The following is a 13,343-nucleotide window of genomic DNA, read 5'->3' as shown; positions in this document are numbered from 1 at the left end:
TATTTCATAAAATGTTGTATTTGTTTAAAGATTATATGTAGAAAATTTGGTAGGCATTGAGCAAGGTGAGCAAGTGAGCTAGATAGAAGCAAGGAAATTAGGAGACATGTTATAGATCTTCATAAGGACATTGATAACTTCTTTTTGAGCTGGTGATGCATCTAGGTCTGCATATCACTTTCAAATAGTAATTTGATTATGATGTTAATTTTTATAAACAGAGCTAGCAAATTGGATAATATAATTCTCTTCTCTCTTGGACTCTAAGTGATCCAAATTAATTATTTGTTAAATTTTCACTTTTTTAATCAATCAACTGGTATTTATTGAGTATTTCCTACATAGCCAACTCCAAGTAGGTATTGGTGCTGGCTATATAACACCCTGTTTCTAATCACAAGAAATTCAGAATGTAGTTTGAGATACAGAAAACATAGCATCACAAATATAAGATAGCATATGAACTCATTCTTCCAGTACAAGCCAGGCTATATAACCCTATCAGGGCTCTAGTTGTACACATGAGGGATTGAAATGTTTCTTCTTTGATTATATACATTCAAGTCCTCCCTTCTAGAAGGTAATTAAAGGGAGTAGTGAAACAGAGAAAAAGAGATTTATTTGTGTTCTAAGAAAGAGTGCTTGCTGGGGGGGGGGGGCATTTCAAGGTCCTGAGGTATAGATTTGACTTATTTAACCTTTACAAGCCTTCTTAGAAGACACAGTCAGCATTCTACAGCAATGTGCTAGTGGGATACAGTTTTGTCCCCATAGGAAAGCTGGTCTGTAAAGTCCCTTGTGATGCCTGTTGTATGCAATATTTTTGATGTCTTGTGGAGCCAAAGTACTGTATACATAATTAAGCCTAAGGAGGATGGAAGTAGTTGAGTCAGGTTTTGATATTCAGTCAAAGCAAAAGTAGGAATTGGCAGAAGATCACTGTACACCTTAAAAACAACATTGTGTGCTGATCAACTATTTACACTTAGCTCTTTTTCAGCAATACAGTGATCAAAGACAATTCCTAAAGACTGATAGAAAATGCCATCTACATTCAGATAAAGAGCTATAATACATATTGGTATTGGTATTGGCTATATAAGACCCTGTTTCTAATCACAAGAAATTCAGAATGTAGTTTGAGATATAGAAAACATAGCATCACAAATATAAGATAGCATATGAATTCATTCTTCCAGTACAAGCCAGGCTATATCACCCTATCAGCTTGCTGAAAAGAGCTAAGTGTAGAATAATTGATCATCACACAATGTTGTTTTTAAGGTATATCTAAATACATACCAAAGAATACTCTTTTTCATTTTAAAATTTGGTGTATGTTTTTTTTACATTTCCCCCTTTTTCATTCTTCTTTCATAACATGACTTATATGAAAATATATTTGACATGATTGTACATGTATTTGCATCTCTAAGAGATTGCTCACTATTATGAGCAGGAGACAGAAAATGTGGAACTCAAAATTTTATAAAAAATGAATGTTGAAAACTTTACTGTATCCCCACCAACATTATTCCAACATTAATATTGAGTACCACCATCATAGTCCACAGGGTGCATGGCATGATGGTAAAGAACTCTTGGTTCTAAAGGCATTTTCTTTTCATATCAATCACTCTCATTTATTTCAGTAAGAGTTTAATTGCACTGTGAATGATTGACATATAATTATATTGGGGAATTTGATCAGTTGTGTTTCTGAAACATTGCAAATATAATTATTAGTTGTATCCATCAAAATTATAAAACACATGTCATGTCACTCCAAAAGCATTTTAAAGTGCTTTTTATTTACTAGGCACTATGTTAAATTCTAGGAATACAAAGAAAGGCACTGAAAATGTAAATCCAAAAATGAAACAATTCCCTATAAACAACAGCTTATATTTTTACAAAGGATCTGCAGGGTTTTTAGAATCAGGAAGACTCATCCTCAAGAGTTCAAATTCAGTCTTAGACTCTTACTAGCTATGAGACACTAGACAAATTACCTAACCTTTATTATCTCAGTTTCTCACTTATAAAATGAGTTGGAGAGGGAAATGGTAAAACGCTCCAGTATATTTGGCAAGAAAACCCCTAAGATCATAAAGAATTGGAGATAACTGAAATGACTCAACAACAACAAAAATATAATAAAGAGGCACCAAATATATTTAAAAATATATATACGGCATAAATATAAACAAATATAAACATTGGATCTTGCAAATGTATTGGTGAGTTTTAAGTCATTAATATTCTTTAAAACTAGGGCAGCTAGGTGGTGCAGAGAATAGAATACCAGCCCTGGAGTCAAGAGGGCCCGAGTTCAAATCCAACCTCAGACACTTAATAATTGCCTAGCTGTTTGGCTTTGGGCAAGTCACTTAACCCCATTGCCTTGCTAAAACCTACAAAACGAAACAAACAATTTCTATTCCAAATAAACTATTAAAAATAGGAGAAGTTCTGCCAATGGTCTTTCAAACTGAAAATTGCTTTTAGGTTTTAGTGACATCCCATACCTACAAAGCAGTTGTATATAAGGTAGTTGTTGAGGAAGGGCATGGAAAGGTTTAATGTAGAGATTGTGCTTATGTTACATTTAAAAAATAAACATGAAAGGGCAGCTAAGTGACACAGTGGATAGAGCACCAGCCTGGAGTCAGGAGAACCTGAATTCAAATATGACCTCAGACATATAATAATTACCTAGTTTTGTGACTTTGGGAAAGTCACTTAACCCCATTGCCTTGCAACCCCCCCCCCAAAATAAACATGAAAAGTTTACTATGTGCCAGGTACTTTCTGTGTATACACAGAAAAGCAAAACACGGTTCACACTCTAAAGGTTTGACTACATCTTAAAGGAGAAAGAACTTTATGAGATTGAGGCTAGATAGAGTGGAACACACACACACACACACACACACACACAGACACATACACATACACAGAGACATCGACATGCCTGGATTGTATTCCCCTCTTCCTATTTTGAGATAAACAACACATACATATATATGTATGTCTATTTATCTCTATATGTTCCTTCTCTCATTTAATCCTCACAATCACCTTTGTACTATTATTGTTCCTATTTTACAGATGAGGAGACTGAAGCTAAGAGAGATTAAATGACTTATCTAGGATCCAGTAAACATTTAAGGTAGGGTCTGAATTCAGGTTTGTCCTGAGCTCAAGTCAACACTCTTACTTCTATAATATTTATGGAATTCTGCCAAATACCATGATGAAATTAATGTAAATTATGTATATATATACATAATTTACATTAATTTCATCTATATATATAAATGTAATATATTATTGTTGTTCCCTTAGTGATGAAATTTATATTCATTGTGTACTGGTTACCTCTTAACTTTTGCTTCTCTCTTAAAAAAAAACTGACCACATTTTTATTTAAGTTACACTGACAAGTCATTCGCCAACTGACAAATGGCCAAAGTATATGCAAAGGCAACTTACAGATGAGAAAAGCAAAGCAATCCATAGTCATATGAAAAATTGTTCTAAATCACTAATTATTAGAGAAATGCAAATTAAAGCATCTCTGAGGTACCACCTCACACCTCCCGGATAGGCCAATATGACCAGATAGGACAATGATCAATGTTGGAAGGAATGTGGGAAATCTGGGACACTAATACATAGTTGGTGGAGCTGTGAATTCATTCAGCCTTTCTGGAAGGTAATTTGCAATTATGTCTAAAGGGCAACAAAAATGTGCAAACCCTTTGATCCATCAATACCACTACTGGATCCATACCCTGAAGAGATTATGAAAAAGGGTAAAAACATCACTTGTACAAAAATATTCATAGCAGCTCTGTTTGTGGTAGCAAAGAATTGGAAATTAAGTGAATGTCCTTCAGTTGGGGAATGGGTTAATAGACTGTGGTATATGCATGTCATGGAACACTATTGTTCTATTAGAAACCAGGAGGGATGGGAATTCAGGGAAGCCTGGAGGGATTTGCATGAATTGATGTTGAGCAAGATGAGCAGAACCAGAAAAATATTGTACACCCTAAAAACATGGGGGTGATGATCAACTTTAATGGACTTGTTCATTCCATCAGTGTAAAAATCAGGCACAATTTTGGGGTATCTGAGGTGGAGAATATCATCTATATCCAGAGAAAGAATTATGGTGTTTAAACAAAGACCAAAGACTATTACCTTTAATTAAAAAAGTTATCTTATTATGTAATTTTGCTATCTCTTATACTTTTATGTTTCTTCCTTAAGGATCTGATTTCTCTCTCTTCACACATTGAATTTAGATTAATGCATACCAGGGAAACAATGTAAAGACTAACAAACTGCCTTCTGTGGGGGGTGGGGGAGGGAAGCAAGATGAGGGGAAAAATTGTAAAATTAAAAATAAATAAAATATTTTTTTAAAAAACAAAAGTTCAAAGAAGGGAGCAGAAAAAATTTAAAAGAATATAAAGACAAGCAGATAAATGTTACAAATAAAATGTTAAATCACATATGCATATATATATGTGCATAGGTTCATTTATGTTAAAGTCTATAGATTGATGGATGTAATCCTCATTCCTTTTAAAAGGAAATGTTAATGTGCCAGATTCATATTTTTTATATAATAAAAAATCGAATGTTGTATAAACATTGAATGTTCTAGTGACACAGTTTTAAGGCTTCAATATCATGTAAACACCATAACATATAACCAGGAAGTTATTGTAATCCACAAGTAATATCTACATTAAAACAACTAAATAGAATGTTCCAAGAAATTAATAAATGACCTATCTAAATTTTAGCTTTTGATTTTTATATTTAATCACAGACTTTTAGAATTGGAAACAATCTAGGAGCATAAGATTTAAAAATGAAAAAACTTTTGAGGACATTTTGTTTAATTCTCAATATGTATCACAAATTTGATCAAGTTATCTCCTGACTCAGAAACTTCTATCTATTTATTGCCTAGTATTTAAATCCATTGGCAGTCAAGTTCCCACTTACCTTTCTAAAATTATTTCATATTATTTCCCTTCAAATCCTTTCTATTCCAGTCAATCTCTCCAGTTAATTTTTCCCTAGATGTCATCCTATATCTCAACTCTATGACTCTGCCTCAGTGGATCTTGATACCTGAAATGTATTGCTTACTCTTTATCTCTACATTCTCAAATTCTTAAATTCCTTCAAAGCACAGTTTAGCTGCCAACAATGCATATCATCTTCTTAATCTTTTCTATCTCCCAATTATTAGAACTCTTAACCCCTTCAAAACTGCTTTTTATTACTTTTGCTTTGTATTTAATTATTTGTATGCTTGAGAGTCAGTTTAACCTACTGAATAGAGGGCCATCCCTGGAGTCAGAAAGTCCTGGATGCAAGTCTTGCCTCTCACACAAACTAAATGTATGAACATGGATAAATCACTTAATATCCCAGTGCCCAAGTTATTTCCTAAGATTGTTAGTTCCTTATGCATTCCCAAGTTATATCAATGAAGGAAATTTCCATTCCAAGAGTTCCCAATAACAATAAAATCAGAGTTCTGAAGTGAAAAAAAATCACAGCACTTCTGACTTGAAAACTCTGATACGTCAACCAGTCCAAGGCCTTCTCCCTATTAGTTTCTTGTAACTTAGCTTTTAAATGTCCTTGAGAGGGTTTTCTCTTTGTTGGCCTCATTATCTGACCATTGATGACACTTCTCCCTCACATCTATATGCAGCCATCCCTAAGTAGCTAGTCTTCTCTGAGAGTGAACTGCCTTATTAATCTTCAGGTAGTTTTCAAATGATCTTTTTTTTTCTTTAATACTCCTATTACAGATTAGAAGTATTAAAAGTGAAGGGAATATATGAAGAATTCTCTTCCCACTAATCTGCCTTCCCCTTTTAGTAAGCCTATAGCAAATTTCTAATCAGAAAGCTACCTTAGCATGAAGTTTGTAATTCACTCAATTGATTTCCCATTTGTTCTTTTATACATTTTTTAGTGATCCTTTAGTTTTATAGTTTACAGTAAGTAGGTAAAGAGTTTCCCCCCCCCACTGATTAATAAAGTCAAATTTTTCACTTTCTCAACAGGGTCAATTTTTTTTCACATATTTGTTTCTCTTACTTCTATTTTTTTCTTCCATATATAACATACCCAGCATTGCATCTTTAGAATTCAAATATGCTGACTTTGCTGTCATTGCTGAATTTTTTATTTTCTTGTTAATTGCTCACTATTTTACCTGCAAAATTAGAAGACCAAGTACATCAATTGATGCAATTTTTTTTAGACACATGTAACTCAAAAAGACTTAGATATTTCTGCTTCATGCGTAATGACTTTTTCCTACATCTTTGTTAGGATTCTTTAATATTCTTAAGACTTTTCAAATAAAAGTAATTTTAAAAATTGAGTTCTACATAAAAGATCAAATTAATCAAATGACATATATGTCAAAATACTTTATATTTTTTTGTTATAAATTAGAGGAAATATTCTGAAATTTGTTTCTATTGGGGCATTTATTTGCCCATATTAGTCTTTTTCCTATAGAGTATCTCTACATAAAATTGTATCTTTACATGTAGCTTTCACTATTTTACTATTGTAATAATGCAATTTTAGTTATATCTTATTGATAAAATATCTGAGAGACTCTCTGATGAGGAGATTTTTAAGTGTTAAGGGGATAGAAGGGAATAAGGATTTATATAGGGACTATTATCACCATGTATTGTGACATGCATTTTACAAATATTTTCTCATTTGAATAAGAAATATTATCCTTTATATATCCTGTGCAAACTTTAGTGAATTTGGAGATATAAATGGTACAATACCAATGAATGAGATAGAGAGGAGCATTCCTCATCTGATTCCATCTGATGTCAAGTCCATCAGGAACATAATGGATAGAGTATCTGGCCTGGTGTCAGGAAGACTCATCTTCCCGAGTTCAAGTCTGGTCTTAGACACTTACTAGCTCCATGACCCAAGGCAAGCCATTTAACCCTGCTTACCTTAGTTCTTCCTTTGTAAAATGAATTGGAGAGACAAATGGTAAACCATTCCAGTATCTTTGCCAAGAAATCTCTAAATGGACTCATGAAAAGTTAGACATATCTGAAAAAAAGCCTGAATAACTTTCAAAAGGCAAGGTGTTTCTCAGTGAATATAGCAAAAAAAAGTGCCTTTCCATGCTTTCTTTGAATTTAGATATGATTCTCATCAACAACTGGAAAACATGTAAAAAAATTTGTAATTCAGATTTTAGTTTTAATCCACAAAATTAGTGAAGTGCTTACTGGACATGGTTGAAGGACAAGTCAGGAATTACAGCAAGTATAGATGAAGACATAGCTGCTCCTTCAACCACTATGACACTATAAAGTGCTAAATAACTGGAGTCAAAATGCTTGTCTAATTTGTAAATAATATATTGTGAGTATATATGTGAACAATAAGTGTGCAAAAATGCAGTTCCTACAAAAGTGATTACAAGAAAATATATTTGAAAAAATAACAGCTTCCCTTTGTGTGTAAATGCATTTTAAATACAATTATAAGAAGATATTTTTCTGAAATAAAAATTTTCACCTTGATATCTTTAATTTTTTATCAGTTTAAAAAATGCAGTATATACATAATTTTATCCTTCAAAGTGATCTTACATATTTATTCTTCTAGTGTTATTTACTGATGGAAAGAGCTACCCTAATTGGGTCTCATATTAAATTTTCTACATGTTTTTCTTTCCACAGGTTGTGTCTTATTCCATATTAAATTGTTAGCAAAATACTGTAGTTTATGTTCACCATATACTTGTATGCCTACCTTTGGGTCATACAATTTCAGTTCTTTGTATCTTGTGTTGCTCCATGATTCCCTGCTATATAATATTCCCTGAAGCATTTTAGTGTAGAAAAGATGACTTTTTTTAGTTTATTTCACAAATAGCTAGGAATAATTGAAAGTTCTGCACAATTTCTGAAATTAAGTACAGTCTTCTTTATTTCTTTTAAAGTCAATCCTTGTTATTGTTCACATATGGCATCTTTTTTTATGGAAACATTTCCATAATATACATGTTTTGAACAAAAACAAGGATTTTTCTCCCTCCTCACAAAACAAATTATAAAAAGTATACTTCAATCTATATTCAGACACTATCTTTTCTTCCTCTAGGGATGATTGGTACTCTCTGACATAAGTCCTTCAGAGTTTCTTGGATCACAGTATTGCTCAGAAAAGCTGTCATTTGCAGTTGATCATCCTACAAAATTGCTATGATTTAGTACACAGTGCATTTCATTTTGCTTCAGCTTATGGAAGTCTTGAATTTCAAGTTTTTCTGAGAACATCCTGCTCTCTTTCCTCATTTTCTTATTCTCTATTCTTACAGCAGAATAACATTCTATCATAATCACATACCACAATTGTTCATCTGTTCCTCAACTGATGGGCATCTCTTCTATTTCCATTGGAGCATTGGGTAGAGAGCTGGCCCTGAAGTCAGTAGGACCTGAGTTCAGATTTGGTCTCACTAACCAGCAGAGCTAAGCAAGACATTTAACTCTGATTGCCCTACATCCAGGGTCATCCCCAGGCATCCTGATTCATATCTGGTCACTGGACCTGGATGACTTTGGAGGAGAAAGTGAGGTTGATGATTTAGCACAGCCCCCCTCACTCAAATCCAATTCACATGCATATCATGACATCATTCCCTGACGTCATGGTCTTCTTCAAAAATGGAGGACAAACATTTCCTTGCCACCAGAAAAGAGCTATTATGAATATCCTTCTATATATAGATACTTTTTCTTTTTATTTATAATCTCCACATTTCATGTGTTATCTTTCAAAATTATGTACTGATCAACAAGCTCAATGAACTGTTCAAACACATATCCTGATCTGATCAGTAGGTATCTTTTACAAATTTATTTGTCCAGAATGGATTTTTAGTCAGAAATCTCTGTTGTGCTCCAGACCTTGATGCAACCAGCAAATTATAATTCATGAACAAGAGCAATTGAACATCTTTCAATCCCTTTTGCATTTGTTCTCTGTTCTGAACTCCTCCATTTCTATGATTACAATGTTGCTAAGCACATGTGTCTATTTTATTCCTTCTTTGATATTCATAATCAAAGATCATTCACAAAACAAATTTCTCTCTTGTTGCATTATTGTAGGAAGGACTCATATGATCTTAAGATAAATGTGAAACCTCTTCTTAAAGGAGAAGAGCCTTATATTGCTCTACTGAATCAAATACTTTTTATATAATAAATAGACAATAAAGCAGAGAAATCTTGTCTTCTCTGAAACCTTCAAGTAATTGCATCCAAAGATGTGGTCTACTGAATTTCATTTACATAGGTCTGGTTTTTCCCTTCTTATGTTTTCCTTAAGCATGCTCTGGGATATATTTGCAGATCATTTTCCTGATATTTTTATAGAAGTGAAAAAAATTTACAGATTAGTATTATTGTTGTCTTTTCAGCTGTCTTCTTTTGGTTTGTTTTTGGTGGTAATGTGATTCATGATTTTTCCTCTAATTTTATTTTAAAGATTTTGAGAACTAATCTCAAATATGTACCATCTTTTTGTAAATTATGTGATTCAGTGACTTTTCCAATTTTATCTCCTTAATACAATTTTTATTTCTTTATCAGCACTCTATGATTGAGATGTTTAAGTCTGAATATGGTGACTATTGTCATAGAGAAAAATTGAAATGATGATAGAAACATTTATATAGTTTTGTATATTGTCCTTTCAGTTTTATCTTTAAGTGCTCACAGAAATGAAATGGTTTAATTAATCCTTATATTTTGTAAGTTTTTTTCTTCCTACCACTTTGGGCTTATTTGTAATTATGAAATATTGCTCATCATTTTTATGAGTATTTATTAAGTCCTTATTATATGCTAGACTTTGTACTACATGCTTTTCAATATTTAGACGATTTGATCCTCACGATTTGATCCTCACAACAATCCTGTGAGATAACTGCTATCTATTATGATCCTCATTTTACAGCTGAGAAAATTGAGGCAGAAAGAGATGAAGAGAGTTTGCCAAAATTATCTAGCTAGAAAGTATGTGGGGCTGTATTTGAATTTAAGTCTTCCTGTCTTCAGAGCTCAGTGCTCTATCCATTCACTATTTTACAGAGTTGATTTTTCATCACATTCTTGCTGGTTCTGCTACATGACTACATGATTCTCTAAACTTTCCCAGGTGCCTAATATTTGAAAGAATATCATATCAAAATGAGATTAATGACTTCAGAATTTCACACCAGGAGCTTTGAATGTAAGTTGCCAAGAAGCAGATTTTTGCAACACTAATGAACTTCTTACCAATGAGAGTTATTTAAAAGTAGACCAGGCTGTCACAGAAGGCAGCAACATCTCCCTTACAAGCTGCTGCAAGCAAAGTTCGAATGGTAATTTGTGAGTGACATTGCAAAGGGGGTTAACTCTCAGATATAGTTGGATTAGCTGGCTTTTGAAATTACTTCCTATTTTGAGTTTTTTTGACAATGGATGAAATGTTTAAGAGTAGTATGAAAGAAATTTTCATTAAATTTTAGTTAAGAAAGTTTACACACAAAAATGCACAAAATTCCTTTTTTCGCAATTTGAGATTTGTATTGTCTGCATCAGTAGCAAGAATAATTGTGTAATTTCATGGCCCTTTAAGATTTTTAAAACATTCCATGATCCTCATAACATCCAAAAGAGGCAATTTTTTGACAACTGATAGATATCTAAACAATTTATCAAACAACATTTAAGAAACATTTCCTTTAACCCAGACTTGGGAAACTAAACAATTTGCTCAAGGATCTAGGAATCATCTTAAAGTAATTCTATGTACTGTTCTATTTCTTGGTGATCAGTACATTCAACAGTCTGGATATTTGAGTCAGGGAAAAAAAAAACATAGATATTGATGCTGCCCCAAGGTAACAGTTGTTTTTCTTGACCTGGAATGCTTTAGGATGAAAAAAGTTGAACTTGGAATTCACTCAACATATAACTTATATTTATCCTTTGCACTCATCTTTCTACATTTTTCCCTGCAACTTGAGTGTTTTTTTATTATCTTTGAAGGATAGATAAAATCACATATATTTTACATATCGCAATCTTGTGTATTTTAGACTATAAAAGTATAAAAGAAAGGACAGATTCATAATTCCATATTTCCTTCAAAGTCATAGAAACCAAAACCAAACAAACATAGGCAAAATCATGATCTCAATACAACCCCTAAAAACTTAAAAATTTAATAAGAGTCTATGGGTAAACTAAGGCAAGTTACAGATCAAACTATATTTAGAGGGTTTATAATGCTCAAATTGAGGGGAAAGATTTACATTTAACCAAGATAATCAAAGATTTGGAGACAATTATGAACTTCCTTCTGGCTTCTTAAAGACACTAACCTTTTTAAATTTGTTTCTTTTTATTTTATATTATTACAATAATCTTGTTTTGAGAGTAAACATAAACCCCCTACACCCCCCCCCCCAAGAAGATGAGAAACCTCAAGAATAGTGAGAGAGAGAGAAAAAATGTACTTCAGTCTGTGTTTCAGATTCCAATGGCTCTGTCTCTGGGGTGAGTTGCTTTCTTTAACATAAGTCCACCAGAAAAGTTACTTCAATATTTCTCCCACAGTTGCTATCATAGGCTGTATTTCCCTCCACTCTGTTCCTCCCCATTCTCATTTATTCTGTTTTCTCTCTTTTTATCCTGTCCCTGTCCAAAAGTGTGTTGTATCTGAGTACTCTCTCCCACAAACTTCCCTCTTCTTTTTTTTTAACTTCCCTCTCTTCTATCACCTGTTCCCCTCCCTTCCCACCCCCATTCTCCTTTATCCCATCCCTTTTCTTCTCATTTCTCTTTAGTGTAAGATAGATTTCTATACCCTATTAGACACTTTCACTTTTGAACCTTTAGTAATCTCATTTCATAAATGAGTAGATAATATTTAAGGTCCCTTCCAACTCTAAATCAATGATCCTGTGATCACTAAGGCCTCTTTCAGTTTCAAATATGATCCAAAGAACTTCCAGGGTGGAGCCAAGATGGTGGTATGAAGTTAGGAAGCTTCTGAGCTTTTCCTGAAAGAACTGTGAATGAAGCCTCTCAACAGATCCTAAACAGCGAACCAACTTTTCAGCTAGATGTCTTGGAGGAACTTCAGGAAAAAGTCTGTCTCACATGGCTGAAAGTGGAGTGTATCCTAGTGTAGGTAGGAGAAGTAGGAAGGCAGCAAAAGGTTCTTAACCACAGCATATCTCAGGTCCCAGTGCAGCTAAGGTCCCTATCTCAGTAGCCCAGCAGTGAAGTTCCCAACTGCAGCTTGAAGTACTATGAATCCTGGAAATGTCAGCATGGAAAGCCAGGGACCAGACCTCCAGCTGCCAACTCAAAAAGCTTTTGGACTATACATCTTATTCCACAGGACCAGAACTCAACTATCAAAATGATTAAACAAAAAAAAGTCCTAGTCATTGATAGCAATATTCTGATAGGGACAATAAAAACACAATCTCAGAAGAGGAAAGCAATGACAAAATGCTTATATATGTGAAGCCTCAAAGGAGATTATGAATTTGTCTCAAATCCAAAAAGACATTTTGGAAGGGCTCAGAAAGAATTATAAAAACCAAGAAATAATGAAAGAAGAAAAATGGAAAAAAGAAATGAGAGTCAGGCTGTAGAATTATGAAACACTGATGTAAGCAATAACTATTGAAGTAAAATTGAACAAATGGAAGAAGAAATGAACTCCTCTAAAAGTAAAATTAACCAATTGAAAAAGGAAATTCAGAGGATAACTAAAGAAAATAAAACTCTAAAAACCAGAATTGGGCAAATAGAAAGGAATGAGTCTACAAGAGTCCAAGATTCCATCAAACAAAACCAAAGGGACTGAAAATTAGAGGTGCCTCTTAGGAAAAAAACTGCCTTGGAAATTAGATCCAGGAAAGATAATTTACGGAACATTTATCTCCCTGAAAGCTACAATCAAAAAAGAAGCTAGACAGTATCTTGAAATATAGGTTCTAAAGAGATTTGCAAAATTACATAATGCTTTCAGTAATCCCCAACTGTTAACTGCCATAAACCCTTTTTTCATCAATTTCTGACTGTGGATATGATATGACTATGAATCATGAAACACATCACCTCAGAAAGATTTAAATTGAAGGGTAATGAAAACACAACATTGATCATGTATAAATATCACCAGGATAACTTACAAGCAAATAGAGAAAAATTTAAAATATATACATATACATG

General features: G+C 33.2%; 1 long non-coding RNA gene across 1 annotated transcript in view; it reads left to right on the top strand.

Annotated features, from left to right (window-relative positions):
• Positions 1–13,343, top strand: part of LOC141517967 (uncharacterized) — a 44,159-nt gene that overhangs the window by 14,337 nt on the left and 16,479 nt on the right. Inside the window, exon 2 of the long non-coding RNA XR_012477035.1 lies at positions 3,112–3,172. This is a non-coding gene — a long non-coding RNA (uncharacterized LOC141517967). The remainder of the gene's footprint in view (positions 1–3,111; positions 3,173–13,343) is intronic.

The sequence above is a fragment of the Macrotis lagotis genome, chromosome 3 (genome assembly GCF_037893015.1).
Source record: "Macrotis lagotis isolate mMagLag1 chromosome 3, bilby.v1.9.chrom.fasta, whole genome shotgun sequence".
Classification (NCBI taxonomy): domain Eukaryota; kingdom Metazoa; phylum Chordata; class Mammalia; order Peramelemorphia; family Peramelidae; genus Macrotis; species Macrotis lagotis.
This window is presented reverse-complemented; position numbering and strand designations above follow the sequence as displayed.